Source organism: Oncorhynchus masou, unplaced genomic scaffold (genome assembly GCF_036934945.1).
Source record: "Oncorhynchus masou masou isolate Uvic2021 unplaced genomic scaffold, UVic_Omas_1.1 unplaced_scaffold_2582, whole genome shotgun sequence".
NCBI classification, from domain to species: Eukaryota; Metazoa; Chordata; class Actinopteri; order Salmoniformes; family Salmonidae; genus Oncorhynchus; species Oncorhynchus masou.
The window spans coordinates 42,708-59,119 of NW_027009023.1; the positions used below are offsets into that span (position 1 = coordinate 42,708).

A 16,412-nucleotide genomic window follows, 5' to 3' on the forward strand; every position below is an offset into this window, starting at 1 on the left:
ACTACCACTACTATACCAGTCCCTATATTTATATATACTATCACTGCACATATTCCTGTTTCTTATTGTAAAACTAATGGTATTTAAAGAATAAAAAAAACATTTAAAAAAAGTTTTGAAACAATAAAATAACATTTTTTAAAAGTACTGAAAGAATTAAAAAACTTTTAACTTAAAAGAAAAGCGCCGAACATTTGCCTCACGTCACTTCCTCCGCAGGATTTCCAAACAAGAAACCAGAAACTGCCCAATATACTTACGAAGAACTTATGCTTTTGTTGTTTTAGTGTAGGTCGTTAGCGAAAATATGTCGTATTTAGATATAGCTAGATAACTCTGCTACTTGTTTATTCATATTTCGCTTACGGATATGGGCTGTGATCTTTTCCGACTTGTTAGCAAGCTAACGATAGCTGGCTAGCTACAACCTAACTTGCCAGCAAATAAGCAGGCAATATAGCTAGCTAATAATTAACCATGTCGAGCTCTTTGACGGCAGAGCAGCAGCAGAAGATAGAGGAGAACAGACGGAGAGCTTTAGCGATTAGAGCACAGAGACAGGCTGCTCAGTCTAACAACCAGACGCCCATATCAGGGCTCAACAACCCTGCCAGTGCTCCTCAGCAATGCGTTAACACTCACTCTGGTCCACCTTCTAACTCAACTCCCGACCAGGACTAACTCATCATCCACCTAATACTGTGCTTCAGAATTATGTTCCACGGGGTCAAGACAGGAGACCTAACCAGTTGTTTTCTAGCCCAAGGGACAAGTCTGGACAGAATTCACTATTCTCCAATACTGCCACGAAACAGGTGAGGAGTGATACTTTAACGTTTTGTACAGTCATATTTGGGTTTGGTTTGTCTGTTGGCAATGACTTTTGTTTCTAATGTACTGTTTTTTTTTTGTCTTTGTCTCCTCAGATTAAAGTAATAGACCCACTACCTCTCCCAAAGGGACAGCATTCATTGAACGGGTTAGATGTGTCTACAGGAGGAAGCCCCTCAGTGTTCAAACCACTTCAGCCAAAGACAACAGGTGGCCCATCATCTTCTGTTTCTGGAAGTTCCACTGGTACTGGTAGTTCATATGGAGCCAAGTCGTCATCATCATCATCATCATCAGGCCAGAACGTCTCCACTGTGTTCAAACCTCCACAGCTGAATAAAGCAGTGTTACCTGGTCCGTATCCTACTTCTACAAGTGCAACTGGCAGTTTCTCTGTTTCTAAACCTCATCCAAAGACCTCTTCTTCTGGGCAGTCTTCCCATTCTGGAAGTGCCATTGGTAGTTTCTATAAACAAGGAACCAAACATGGAGCCACATCACCATCTGTCCAGAGTGCTGCTCCCTCCAGCGGTACTGATGTTAGTAACTCTCTACCTGGGAAGAACCCTGCCGTCACAGTCAGAGGGAAATGTGTCTCTCACTCAGAGGAGCGGTTCAGAGTGGAAGTCGGTTACCATGCTGAGCTGATTGCTGTGTTCAAAAACATCCCTTCGGAACTATGGTGAGTTTTAATGGATGTATTTAAATTCATCCTGGTGATTTGTCCGGTTGAAAGGTTGAATTACAGCCCTATATAGAGCAATAACTAATATTTATTTTTTATTCTATACCCTTAGATTACGTACACTTGTTTACTATGTGTTGTTGTTGTTTATCTTGTATCTCCCAACAGACCCTGCTACCAAGATGTGGAACTTCAGCCTTGAGGACTATCGTCAGCTGAGTATGAGATAGGCCTACACACATCATATACTTTAAGAAGATAATCACATGTATTGGTCAAGTGAAGATGTATTGTCTTTGTCCAAATAGACACTCTCTTCCCAATAGGGCTCCAAAGTAGTGCACTGTATACGGAATAGAGTGCTATTTGGGACCTTCTAAGAAGGCCCATGTATTTCCTGTTGTAGTGGAGGAGTCTGGCTCCATCTCCTGTATATGTCTGAAACCTCTGGTGGGGGGTATTGACGTGGCGCCGGCGTCTAGCCGGTCCCGTGACACTGCTGCGCTTGGGGCCCTGCTGAAGCTGTGTAGTGGCTGGCAGAGACCAGGGGCCACCGTACAGGGCCACGCCACCCTGGTGTCACGATCACGCTTCGAGGTCGACGTTGGGTACCATGTTGACGTCATCACTGCTTTCAAACAGATGCCTTCCAAGAACTATGGTAAGTGAAGCCTGTTTAGGGCTGTTGCGGTGACCGTATTACCACCACACCGGCAGTCATGGCCGCAGTCAAATTCCACGTGACCATTCAGTCATGGTAATATTCTCTTATGCACTCTGGACATGTGTTGGTAGTAGACTTACCCAAGTCGCTAATGACCATGAGGTCACTAATGGCCTGGTATTCAGGGCTTTATTGTCCCTCCATTGGGTCCTAATGGCCTGGTTCTCAGGGCTCTGTTGTCCCTCCATCAGGTCCTAATGGCCTGATACTCAGGGCTCTATTGTCCCTCCATCGGGTTCTAATGGCCTGGTACTCAGGGCTCTATTGTCCCTCCATCAGGTCCTAATGGCCTGGTATTCAGGGCTCTATTGTCCCTCCATTGGGTCCTAATGGCCTGGTACTCAGGGCTCTATTGTCCCTCCATCAGGTCCTAATGGCCTGGTACTCAGGGCTCTATTGTCCCTCCATTGGGTCCTAATGGCCTGGTACTCAGGGCTCTATTGTCCCTCCATCGGGTCCTAATGGCCTGGTACTCAGGGCTCTATTGTCCCTCTAACCACTAAGACATCAATGCAAATGCGATCATAAATCACATCAAACACTTATCATCAAAACAGTTCATGCTTTTAAAACTCACTGTGATGATCAGTTTGAAGAAAGAAGTTCAACAATAGGTTGAACAATAACCTCACTGTGATGATCAGTTTGAAGAAAGAAGTTCAACAATAGAAACTGTTGTTTCAAAGCCAAACTCAACGAAAGGGACGATGCTTTGTGAGGTGATGATTAACTCAAAGCATTTCTGAACTTGCATGGAGGACACCATAGTTTATGCATAGGGCCTATGTGAGCCTAAGCCTGAGAAACCCCACCAGAATTCAAATAATGATTGTACCTTTATACAAGACACAGTCTAATAGCCTACCACATATTTCGCACAGCAGAAAAACTTATTTTTTGAAGATTTCTTTGGTACATACAGGGCCTTCATAAAGTATTCAGACCCCTTGACCTTTTCCACATTTGGTTGGGTTACAGCTAGAGGTCGACCGATGATGGTTTTTCAATGCTGATACGATTTATCAGACAGTTTTTATGTGTAATAACGACAATTACAACAATACTGTATGAGCACTTTTTTATTTTAACTTATTATAATACATAGAATGTATTTATTTAGTCATAATGAAATAATGAAACATGCTCAATTTTGACGATTGGATATTCTAATAGGCACTTTAGTATTACCAGTCTAATCTCAGGAGTTGATTGGCTTGAAGTCAAACAGCGCTGTGACTCAAGCATTGCTAAGAGCTGCTGGCAAATGCAGTAAAGTTTGAATGAATGCTTACGAGCCTGCTGCTGCTGCCTACCACCGCTCAGTCAGACATCTCTATCAAATATCAAATCATAGACTTAATTATAATAAACACAGAAATACGAGCCTTTGGTCATTAATATGGTAAAATCCGGAAACTATCATTTCGAAAACAAAACATTTATTCTTTCAGTGAAATACGGAACCGTTCGGTATTTTATCTAATTGCTGGCAACCCCTAAGTCTAAATATTGCTGTTACATTGCACAACTCTCAATGTTATGTCATAATTATGTACAATTTTGGCAAATTAGTTTGCAACGAGCCAGGCGGCCCAAACTGTTGCATATACCCTGACTCTGTGTGCAAGAGAAGTGACACAATTTCCCTGGTTAATATTTCCTTTTAACATGAATTTATTTTAACTCTATATGCAGGATTAAAAATATATATACTTCTGTGTATTGATTTTAAGAAAGGCATTAGTGTTTATGATTAGGTACATTCATGCAATGATTGTGTTTGTTTTGCGAATGCACTTTTTAAAATCATCCCCCATTTGGCGAAGTAGACCTCTAGATACAGCCTTATTCTAAAATGGATTAAATAGTTTTTTTCCCTCATTAATCTACACACAATATCCCATAATGACAAAGCAAAAACTTTTTAAAGCCATTTTTGCTAATAGAAATGAACATTTACATTAGTATTCAGACCTCAGTACCTTGTTGAAGCACCTTTGGCAGCGAATCCAGCCAAGTCTTCTTGGGTATGATGCTACAAGCTTGGCACACCTGTATTTGGAGAGTTTTTTTCCCTTTCTTCTCTGCAGATCCTCTCAAGCTCTGTCAGGTTGATGGGGAACGTTGCTGTACAGCTATTGTCAGATCTCTCCAGAGATGTTCGATCGGGTTTAAGTCCGGTTTCTGGCTGGGCCACTCAAGGACATTACGAAAATGTAATGTCCCAAAGCCACTTTCTTGGCTGAGTGCTTAGGGTTGTTATCCTGTTGGAATGTGAGCCTTCGCCCCATTCTGAGGTCTTGAGCGCTCAAGCTTGTTTTCATCAAGGATTTCTCTGTACCTTTCTCCGTTCATCTTTGCCTTGATCCTGACTAGTCTCCCAGGACCTGCCGCGGAGAAACAGGCTGTCATGCGTTTTACTGAGGAGTGTCTTCCGTCTGGCCACTGTTCTATAAAGGCCTGATTGATGGAGTGCTGCAGAGAAGGTTGTCCTTCTGGAAGGTTCTCCCATCTCCACAGAGGAACTCTAGAGCTCTGTCAGAGTGAACATCGGGTTCTTGGTCACCTCGCTGACCAAGGCCCTTCTCCTGACTGTTCAGTTTGGCCGGGTGGTCAATTCAATTGATTGGACATGATTTGGAAAGGCTCTAGGAAGAGTCTTGGTGGTTCCAAACTTCTTCCATTTAAGAATGATGGAGGCCACTGTGTTCTCAGGGAACTTCAATGCTGCAGAAATGTTTTTGGTACCCTTCCCCAGATCTGTGCCTCGACACAATCCTGTCTCTGATGGCATACAGAGTTTGGGTGGACTATCACCTGTCATGCAGAGAGAGGCTGTATGCTCCTCAACTAGTGGTTGATGTGTGGCGTGAAATAAGTATTCTTGTAAGCCCAGACATTTCTTTATACAATCCCGTGCCAAAGCAGAGTTCTGATGGTTGCTGCTAAAAAGAGGAGGATCCCAGCTGCTGCTCTTTGCCAGCTGTTCCTCTATAAACCCGGAGTAGCCAGCATGATGTGAACTGCAGGAAAGCAGCATACGGATGACATGCCTTTCCCCCTGCCCGTGTTCCTTCCCATCTGATAGCCATTCTAAATCCAAACACATTTTTTACATATTAGCAAAGACAAGATTAAATAGAGAATATGATCACTTGATGAGAGAACAGCAGCCTGAGGAAAGGAACAGAGGTTTTCAAATGGTAGCCTATAGTCGCATCATGTATGTTTTGATTTCTAAGGTTTGTATCATTCAAATCTAAAACTACCTACTTTTACGCTCAACACTTCATATGTACACTCGCTCTGGAATGGGAAAAATATCCTTTATTTTATTTTGCTAAGTTCAATTATATTACTCTCACAATAATATAAAATAATGGTACGAGACTTATAAGCATATCTGGTCTGCTAAATGAACTAGCCCATGGCGCATAAGAGCTGTTAAACATATTTATGTTATTAACGATCAATAACCGTGAGACTTTCATTTGCATGACAATAACCGGCTGACAATTTCATGACAGCAACAGTTCGTTAATTTTCCTACTATTTTCAAGCGTATTATTTCATTTTCATATATTCATCAGTATCATGTTTTAGATAGTGCTGTGTGATATTATATATTCTCTCTTTTGTTAAGATATGAAGACAAGAAAGTGGAGTTTCTTGCTTGAGGATTATAAAAGACTTAGTAAGTATTATCCTGTTGTGGTCATTGCTTTGACACTATCTGCTAGCCTTCTCTGCTGAATTGTCTGCTACTCTGCATTCTATAGTCACTGAGTGTTCTGTGTTCTATATTCATGAATGTTCTGTGTTCTACATTCTGTGTTCTACATTCGGTAAAAACATTCGTAAAGTATTCAGACCCCTTGACTTTTCCCGAAAATGTCTAAAATTCATTAAATACATGTTTTCCTCATCAATCTCCACCCACTACCCCATAATGACTATGTGAAAAACGTTGTTTTTTTTAGAAATGTCTGCAACTGTATAAAAAAACAGATACCTTATTTACATAAGTCACCGGATCCTTTGCTATGAGACTTGAAATTGAGCTCAGGTGCATCCTGTTTCCATTGATCATCCTGAATGTTTCTACAACTTGATTGGTGTCCACCTGTGGTAAATTCAATTTATTGGATATGATTAAGGTTTTTCTGTTTTTTATTATTAATACATTTGCAAATTTCAACAAATCTGTTTTGCGTTGTCATTATGGGGTGTTGTGTGTAGATTAGGGAGGATTTGTATTTATTTAATCCATTTTAGAATAAGGCTGTAACGTAACAAAATGTGGAAGAAGGGAAGGGGTCTGAGTACTTTCTGAATGCCCTGTATATTCAGTGAATGGGGTGTGTGTTCTGTATTCAGTGAATGGGGTGTGTGTATTCAGTGAATGGGGTTCTGTATTCAGTGAATGGGGTGTGTGTTTTGTATTCAGTGAATGGGGTGTGTGTTTTGTATTCAGTGAATGGGGTGTGTGTGTTCTGTATTCAGTGAATGGGGTGTGTGTTTTGTATTCAGTGAATGGGGTGTGTGTTTTGTATTCAGTGAATGGGGTGTGTGTTTTTGTATTCAGTGAATGGGGTGTGTGTTTTTGTATTCAGTGAATGGGGTGTGTGTTCTGCCCTGTGAATGGGGTGTGTGTTTTGTATTCAGTGAATGGGGTGTGTGTTTTTGTACAGTGAATGGGGTGTGTGTTTTGTATTCAGAATGGGTGTGTGTTTGTTCCTGAAGCTGACCTGTGGGGTCCTGTATTGACCCCTGTGTGTTCTGTATTCAGCGTATTCAGCGAATGGGGTGTGTTCTGTATTCAGCGTATTCAGCGAATGGGGTGTGTTCTGTATTCAGTGAAAGGTGTTAGTCTCACTGTTATCATGACAACTTAAATCATAGAATTGAGAGGGCTGTGATCCAGGTAAATAACATGTGGAGGTTCCTGAAGCTGACCTGTCCTCCATTGACCCCTCATTGACACGTCGTCTCATGCCCTTCCAGAGAGACGGTGTCAAGTAGGTGTTAGTCTCACTGTTATCATGACAACTTAAATCATAAATAGAGGGCAACAGTAAATAACAATAGTGGGGCTATATATATATACAGGTGTCGAAGTAATTGAGGTAATATGTACATGTAGGTAGAGTTATTAAAATGCATAGATAATAACAGAGTAGCAGCAGCGTACTGGGTTGTATTCATTAGGGCACACCATAGCAAAAATGTTTAGCAACGGAAAGGGGAAATCATTGTTTCATATTGGACATTTCCAATATTTTCCTCTTCGTTTTGTGCCTAATGTATACAAATCTTATGTATCTGGTTCTTATATAGTTTCAAATTGTGATAATCAGTCTGTTGGTTGTATGACACCTTGATTGTCTTCTTCTCCAGACAACGTTTGTTTTGTTCCCCTGATGGTTCTTGATTAATGGTCTGTTTGCATGTACAGTGGAAGTACGTACACTTAGGTTGGAGTCATTAAAATTTGTTTTTCAACCACTCCACAAATGTCTTGTTAAGAAACTATAGTTTTGGCAAGTCGATTAGGACATCTACTTTGTTCATGACACAAGTCATTTCTCCAACACTTGTTTACAGACAGATTATTTCACTTGTAATTCACTGTATCACAATTCCAGTGGGTCAGATGTTTACATACACTAAGTTGACTGTGCCTTTAAACAGCTTGGAAAATTCCAGAAAAGGATGTCATGGCTTTAGGAGCTTCTGATAGGCTAATTGACATAATTTGAGTCAATTGGAGGTGTACCTGTGGATGTATTTCAAGGCCAACCTTCAAACTCGGTGCCTATTTGCTTGACATCATGGGAAAATCAAAATAAATCAATCTAGACCTCAGAAAAACAGGTGAAGACCCTCACAAGGCTGGTTCATCCTTTGTTGCGATTTCCAAACACCTGAAGGTACCACTTCATCTGTACAAACAATAGAACTTAAGTATAAACACCATGGGACCACGCAGCCGTCATACTGCTCAGGAAGGAGACGCGTTCTGCCTTCTAGACATGAACGTCCTTTGATGCGAAAAGTGCAAATCAATCCCAGAACAACAGCAAACGACCTTGTGAAGATTCTGGAGGAAATGGGTACAAAAGTCTATATCCACAGTAAAACGAGTTGACATAACCTGAAAGGCTGCTCAGCAAGGAAGAAATCACTGCTCCAAAACTGCCATATAAAAGCCAGACCGTACTTTTTGGAGAAATGTCCTCTGATCTGATGAAACAAAATAGAACTGTTTGGCCATAATGACCATCGTTAAGTTTGGGAGGAAAATGGTTGAGGATTGCAAGCCGAAGAACACCATCCCAACCGTGAAGCACGGGGATGGCAGCATTATGTTGTGGGGTGCTTTGCTGCAGGAGGGACTGGTGCACTTGACAAAATAAATGTCATCATGAGGGAGGAACATTTATGAGGATATATTGAAGCAACATCTCAAGTCAAACAATTTAAAGGCAATGCTACTTAAATACAAATACATTGGGAATGTGATGAAATAAAGCTGAAATAAATAATAAATAATCTACTATTATTCTGACATTTCACATTCTTAAAATAAAGTGGTGATCCTAACTGACCTAAAACAGGAATTTGAACTAAGATTTAAATGTCAGGAATTGTGAAAACGGAGTTTAAATGTATTAGGCTGAGGTGTATGTAAACTTCCTGACTTTGACTAGTTGTATTAAACCCTGGTTGTCTCTCCAGCTTTGCGGTGTCCAAAGATGGCCGCCTCCTCCTGGCTGATGACATGGGGACTGGGGAAGACAGTTCAGGCCATTTGCATAGCTGCCTACTACAGGAAAGAGTGGCCTTTATTAGTGGTGGCCCCTTCTTCTGTCAGATTCACCTGGGCTGAGGTATTGATCACATCTATTATTAGCTATAGACCTTGGCATTTCTTATTAGCTTTAGGCCTAGACTATGACATTTATTAAAATGATAAATAGCGTTTTTCTCAGTGTTCAATAGTCATGGAGTGGTACATTATGGAGGAATGCACAGTGAGTGTTGTGTTTCCCTGATGGTTCTTCATGAATCGGTTCTGTCTGTTTAGAGAGCCACCGTGTCTGTCATTTCCAGGGGTATGCTGTTCTTTACACGTTAGTGTTAGTGGAATCTGGAGGTGTTTTCGAGTAAAGAGGACGAAGTGGTATTAGCAGTCTTTGTTTCTGTAGCACTGTAATCCCTACTAGTCCTGTAGCTCCATTAGGTCATGTATTTTAAAGAAGAAAAACCAAGAACCATTTTCTTTGTCTCAAGGAGCACCCAGTAAATTAAACAGTACATTATGTGACATGGAACACCCAGAGGCTGTAAAGGATTGCGTTCTGTTTATTACTGTATTGAATAGAGTTTTGTCTGAATTATTTGTTTGCAATGCAATGAAAAGTTGGTCTCCATCAGTCCTTTGTCATCCACTCTGACTGCATGTCCGATGTGTCACCGTGTCATATGGGTCTCCCTGGTTTCTTGTTATTCCTCGTGGTTCTGTGTGGTCTGCCTGCCAGGGTGTCTGTTAGTGGTTTTAAAATATGTCCTTGAAGTATAGAGGATGCTGTCAAACTGAGCAGGGGGCTAGTTCTCATTTTAATTGGCCCATCAGGTTTGCTGTCAAAGAGGAAGGTCTAGTCTTGGGCATGCCAGAAATGTCCAGATTTTGCTCTTTGTTAACTCGACTGTTCCTCCCAGACGTGCTCTAGAATGTGTAGGACTCTTGTTAACCTCGACTGTTCCTCCCAGACGTACTCTAGAATGGGTGTAGGACTCTTCTTAACTCGACTGTTCCTCACAGACGTGCTCTAGAATGTGTAGGACTCTTGTTAACTCGACTGTTCTTCCCAGACATGCTCTAGAATGTGTAGGACTCCTCGACTGTTCCTCCCAGACGTGCTCTAGAATGTGTAGGACTCTTCTTAACTCGACTGTTCCTCACAGACGTGCTCTAGAATGTGTAGGACTCTTGTTAACTCACTGTTCCTCCCAGACATGCTCTAGAATGTGTAGGACTCTTGTTAACTCGACTGTTCCACCAGAAGTGCTCTAGAATGTAGGACTCTTGTTAACTCGACTGTTCCTCCCAGACGTGCTCTAGAATGTGTAGGACTCTTGTTAACTCGACTGTTCCTCCCAGACGTGCTCTAGAATGTGTAGGACTCTGTTAACTCGACTGTTCCTCCCAGACGTGCTCTAGAATGTGTAGGACTCTTGTTAACTCGACTGTTCCTCCCAGACGTGCTCTAGAATGTGTAGGACTCGTGTTAACTCGACTGTTCCTCCCAGACGTGCTCTAGAATGTGTAGGACTCTTGTTAACTCGACTGTTCCTCCCAGACGTGCTCTAGAATGTGTAGGACTCTTGCTAACTCAACTGTTCCTCCCAGGACGTGCTCTAGAATGTGTAGGACTCGTGTTAACTGACTGTTCTTCCCAGACGTGCTCTAGAATGTGTAGGACTCTTGTTAACTCTGACTGTTCCTCCCAGACGTGCTCTAGAATGTGTAGGACTCTTGCTAACTCGACTGTTCCTCTCAGACGTGCTCTAGAATGTGTAGGACTCTTGTTAACTCGACTGTTCCTCCCAGACGTGCTCTAGAATGTGTAGGACTCTTGTTAACTCGACTGTTCCTCTCAGACGTGCTCTAGAATGTGTAGGACTCTTGTTAACTCGACTGTTCCTCTCAGACGTGCTCTAGAATGTGTAGGACTCTTGTCAACTCGACTGTTCCTCCCAGACGTGCTCTAGAATGTGTAGGACTCTTGTTAACCTGATTGTTCCTCTCAGACGTGCTCTGTGAATGTATAGGACTGGAGCAGTAACTGTAGTCAGTGACACTTTGCTCAGCATCCAGTGACCACAGTTGTCAACTCTACAGTATGCCATTGTTCACAGCACTATCTCCTCCTCTCTAGGCCTTCAGGCAGTGGCTGCCCTCTGTGCAGCCTGGCAGTATCAATGTGATTGTCAAGGAAAGACAACCTGAGGGTGGTCTGGTCAACATCATCAGCTATGATCTACTGAGCAGGATGGACAAGCAGCAGGCCGCTTAACCCCCTTCAATGTCCTCATAATGGACGAGTCCCACTTTCTGAAGAACATGAAGACTGCCCGCTTAAGGCTGCCTTGCCACTGCTCAAGGTGGGGATGATTCTCTTACTCTCAGGATCCTTGGTATTTAGGCTACAATTTATATATTCTATGTAACAATTTAACAAAGGTAATAGTGAAGTTCTCTTAAGACTGTTGGGTTGGACTGAGTTCTTATTAGTGTGTTGTCACTGTTTTCAGGTAGCTAAGACTGTGATTAGTTGGATAGTGTTGTCTTCAGTTTCTACTTATGTTCTCAATCTCAGGTAGCTAAGCGTGTGATCCTGCTGTCGGGGACTCTGCCATGTCCAGACCCTCAGAGCTCTACAGTCAGATCCTGGCTGTCAAGCCCTCCCTGTTCCCCCACTTCCGTGACTTTGGGACCAGGTATTGCAATGCCCGACAGGTAAGTTTAGCCTACAGTACAGTATCCTAGACCCGCCTGTTGCTCTACAGTATCCCAGGACCCGCCTGTTGCTCTGCAGTATCCTAGACCCGCCTGTTGCTCTACAGTATCCTAGACCCGCCTGTTGCTCTACAGTATCCTAGACCCGCCTGTTGCTCACAGTATCCTAGACCCGCCTGCTGCTCCCATATCCTAGACCCGCCTGCTGCTCTACAGTATCCTAGACCCGCCTGCTGCTCTACAGTATCCTAGACCCGCCTGCTGCTCTACAGTATCCTAGACCCGCCTGTTGCTCTACAGTATCCTAGACCCGCCTGCTGCTCTACAGTATCCTAGACCCTGCTGCTCTACAGTATCCTAGACCCGCCTGCTGCTCTACAGTATCCTAGACCCGCCTGTTGCTCTACAGTATCCTAGACCCGCCTGTTGCTCTACAGTATCCTAGACCCGCCTGCTGCTCTACAGTATCCTAGACCCGCCTGCTGCTCTACAGTATCCTAGACCCGCCTGCTGCTCTACAGTATCCTAGACCCGCCTGCTGCTTAGATTAGAATAGATCCAGTTCACAATGAATTCAACCAGGGCTGTTTAGTCGATAGGCCATTGGTCAACCTAGATTTCTTTTAGTCGAGCAGTAGCAAAAAATAATAATTTCATGGTGTACAAGACACCTGTCTGATTGGCTCCTGTCTGAGTGGACTGATCCATTGTGGAGGCCGTGGGGATGGAACAGTCCATCACTAAGACGTGTGCTACTGAAGTTATATATGGTTATATTTCATAAGAACAATGCTGCAACACTAATAAAAATAATATACATTTATAAGAAATACGCTTTCACCGGCGTTGAGAGGTCGCTGTCCGTGGGTCTGAAACATCAGTGTGCTGTTGAATTGGTGTCTTTTCCTAGACCCTGTTGCTATGTGCACAATAGCAAATCTAACCAGCATATTGGTGTTGAGAACAATGTGGCGAAGGCAGCAGCAGAGTGAGGAGAAGAGAAAACAGCCCTTAATGAGGTCTATAATCAATACATACAGTATCTACAGCAGTGGTCACCAACCAGCCGATCTCCAAGGCATGCGTGGTCGATCTCCAAGGCATGCGTGGTCGATCTCCAAGGCATGCGTGGTCGATCTCCAAGGCATGCGTGGTCGATCTCCAAGGCATGCGTGGTCGATCTCCAAGGCATGCGTGGTCGATCTCCAAGGCATGCGTGGTCGATCTCCAAGGCATGCGTGGTCGATCTCCAAGGCATGCGTGGTCGATCTCCAAGGCATGCGTGGTCGATCTCCAAGGCATGCGTGGTCGATCTCCAAGGCATGCGTGGGCGATCTTGATTCAACTTGATTCAGCGGCCCTAGTGCCGTTGGCGGTAGGTGCGCTTGATTCAGCGGCCCTAGTGCCGTTGGCGGTAGGTGCGCTTGATTCAGCGGCCCTAGTGCCGTTGGCGGTAGTTGCGCTTGATTCAGCGGCCCTAGTGCCGTTGGCGGTAGGTGCGCTGATTCAGCGGCCCTAGTGCCGTTGGCGGTAGGTGCGCTTGATTCAGCGGCCCTAGTGCCGTTGGCGGTAGGTGCGCTTGATTCAGCGGCCCTAGTGCCGTTGGCGGTAGGTGCGCTTGATTCAGCGGCCCTAGTGCCGTTGGCGGTAGGTGCGCTTGATTCAGCGGCCCTAGTGCCGTTGGCGGTAGGTGCGCCTGATTCAGCGGCCCTAGCGCCGGGAAGGCAAAGTTTTCCAATCTTGGCCAATCGGATAGCTCAGATCACGGTGTCTGCACATAGTGATTCCTATGTTATTGATGTAAAGAATATTTGTTGGTCCGAGGTGGGTAATGAGGAGCAACCAGGCGCTGCACTTGACACATTTATGAAATTGCTTATTCCAGTTACTAATTACCCATTAAGAAAATGACTGTAAAAATGGTTAAATCCCCATGGATTGTTGAGAGGGATGAGGCAAAAGGAATGGCTGAACAAACGATTGGCAAACGTATTGCAAACTGAGAAATCATGTGACTAAACAGAATGAAAAGAAGAAGAAACTACACTATGAAACAAAGATAAATGACATAAAGAATGATAGTTAAAAACTCTGGAGCATCTTAAATAAAATTCTGGGAAAAAAGGCAAACTCAGCTCCATCATTCATTGAATCAGATGGCTCATTCATCACAAAACACACTGATATTGCCAAATACTTTAATGATTTATTTTCATTGGTAAGATTAGCAAACTTAGGCAAAACATGCCAGCAACAAATGCTGACACTACACATCAAGTATATCTCATCAAATTATGAAAGGCAAGCATTGTAATTTTAAATTCCGTAAAGTTATGTTTGTCAATCAACAATGACAAGCCACATCAGTCTGACAACTTGGATGGAAAATGACTGAGGATAATAACAGATGATATTGCCACTCCTATTTGCCACATCTTCAATTTAAGCCTACTAGAGAGTGTGTACCCTCAGGCTTAAAGGGAAAGACATTCAACCAGCACAGCACTTACACATATAACTGATGATTGGCTGAGAGAAATTGATGATAAAAAGATTGGGGGGGCTGTTTTGTTAGACTTAAATGTGGCTTTTGACATTATCGATCATAGTCTGCTGCTGGAACAACATGTGTGTCATGGCTTTACACCCCCAGCTACATGGTGGATAAAGAGTTACCTGTCTAACAGAACACAGAGGGTGTTCTTTAATGGAAGCCTCTCCAACATTATCCAGGTAGAATCAGGAATTCCCCAGGGCAGCTGTCTAGGCCCCTTACTTTTTTCAATCTTTACTAACGACATGCCACTGGCTTTGAGTAAAGTGTGTCTATGTATGTGTCAGCTACTGCAGCGACTGAAATGACTGTAACACTTAACCTCTCTGGCCAAAAGCCTAATTCAAATAAATTCCTATGAAAATCAAACTTTCATGAAATCACACATGTAAGATACCAAATTAAAGCTAAACGTGTTGTGAATCCAGTCAACATGTCAGATTTCAAAAAGGCTTTTGGGAGAAAGCAAATTATGCTATTATCTGTGGATAGCAGCATAGTAAACAAAAGAGAGAACATTTCAACCCTGCAGGCGCGACACAAAACACAGAAATAAAAACCAAAAAGGGTTTTTACCAGGGTTGCCTAGTGGTTAGAGCATTGGACTAGTAACCGGAAGGTTGCAAGTTCAAATCCCCGAGCTGACAAGGTACAAATCTGTCGTTCTGCCCTTGAACAGGCAGTTAACCCACTGTTCCTAGGCCGTCATTGAAAATAAGAATTTGTTCTTAACTGACCTGCCTAGTTAAATAAAGGTAAAATAAAAAAATCTGAATGGTTTATCCTCTGGGTTTCGCCTGCTACATAAGTTCTGTTATACTCACAGACATGATTCAAACATTTTTAGAAACTTCAGAATGTTTCCTATTCAAAGCTACTAATAATATGCATATCTTATCTTCTGGGATGAGGCAGAAGTTGAAATTGGGCACGCTTTTTTTCATCCACAATTCCAAATGCTGCCCCTATCCTATAGAAGTTAACAAATAACTGCAGTTAGTTTCAGAATGGGGTGGCAAGGAATAAGTTAGCCCTAAACACTTTCTAAACTAAAGCATTGTATTTGGGGACAAAACATTCACTAAACCTCAACTAAATCTTGTAATAAATAATAATGTGGAAATTGAGCAAGTTGAGGTGACTAAACTGCTTGGAGTAACACATGGAACTCTATTCCACAGTACTACATAGAGCCATGACTACATGGAACTCTATTCCACAGTACTACATAGAGCCATGACTCCATGGAACTCTATTCCACAGTACTACATAGAGCCATGACCCATGGAACCCCATTCCACAGTACCACATAGAGCCATGACTACATGGAACTCTATTCCACAGTACTACATAGAGCCATGACTACATGAACTCTATTCCACAGTACTACATAGAGCCATGACTACATGGAACTCTATTCCACAGTACTACATAGAGCCATGACTACATGGAACTCTCTATTCCACAAAGTACCACATAGAGCCATGACTACATGGAACTCTATTCCACAGTACTACATAGAGCCATGACCACATGGAACTCTATTCCACAGTACTTGATATAGAGCCATGACTACAAGAACTCTATTCACATATACATAGAGCCATGACTACATGGAACTCTATTCCACAGTACCACATAGAGCCATGACTACATGGAACTCTATTCCATAGAGCCATGACTACATGGAACTCTATTCCACATCAGGTAACTGATGCAGCAGTAGAATCACATGGATTTAGTACTGTATATATGTGGTAGTGAGGGAGTAGGGGCCTGAGGACACACTGTGAATGTATTGTAATGTTTTTTAAATTGTAGAAACTGCCTTAATTTGTCTGGCCCCAGGAAGTGTAGAGTGGGCATCCATAATAAATACAATCAATTGCAGGACTTGTTGTTCTCCTGCTAGCTGCTGTGGGGTTGGGACTACTCTGGCTCCAGTAACCTAGGACTTGTTGTTCTCCTGCTAGCTGCTGTGGGGTTGGGACTACTCTGGCTTCTCCAGTAACCTGTAGGACTTGTTGGTTCTCCTGCTAGCTGCCGTGGGGTTGGGACTACTTCTGCTCCAGTAACCTAGGACTTGTTGTTCTCC

At 42.9% G+C, this 16,412-nt stretch overlaps 1 pseudogene; it reads left to right on the forward strand.

The window, feature by feature from the left end:
* The first annotated feature begins 294 nt into the window (after nucleotides 1-294).
* LOC135533683 (SWI/SNF-related matrix-associated actin-dependent regulator of chromatin subfamily A-like protein 1) lies at nucleotides 295-16,402 on the forward strand (annotated as a pseudogene).
* The last annotated feature ends 10 nt before the right edge of the window (nucleotides 16,403-16,412 follow it).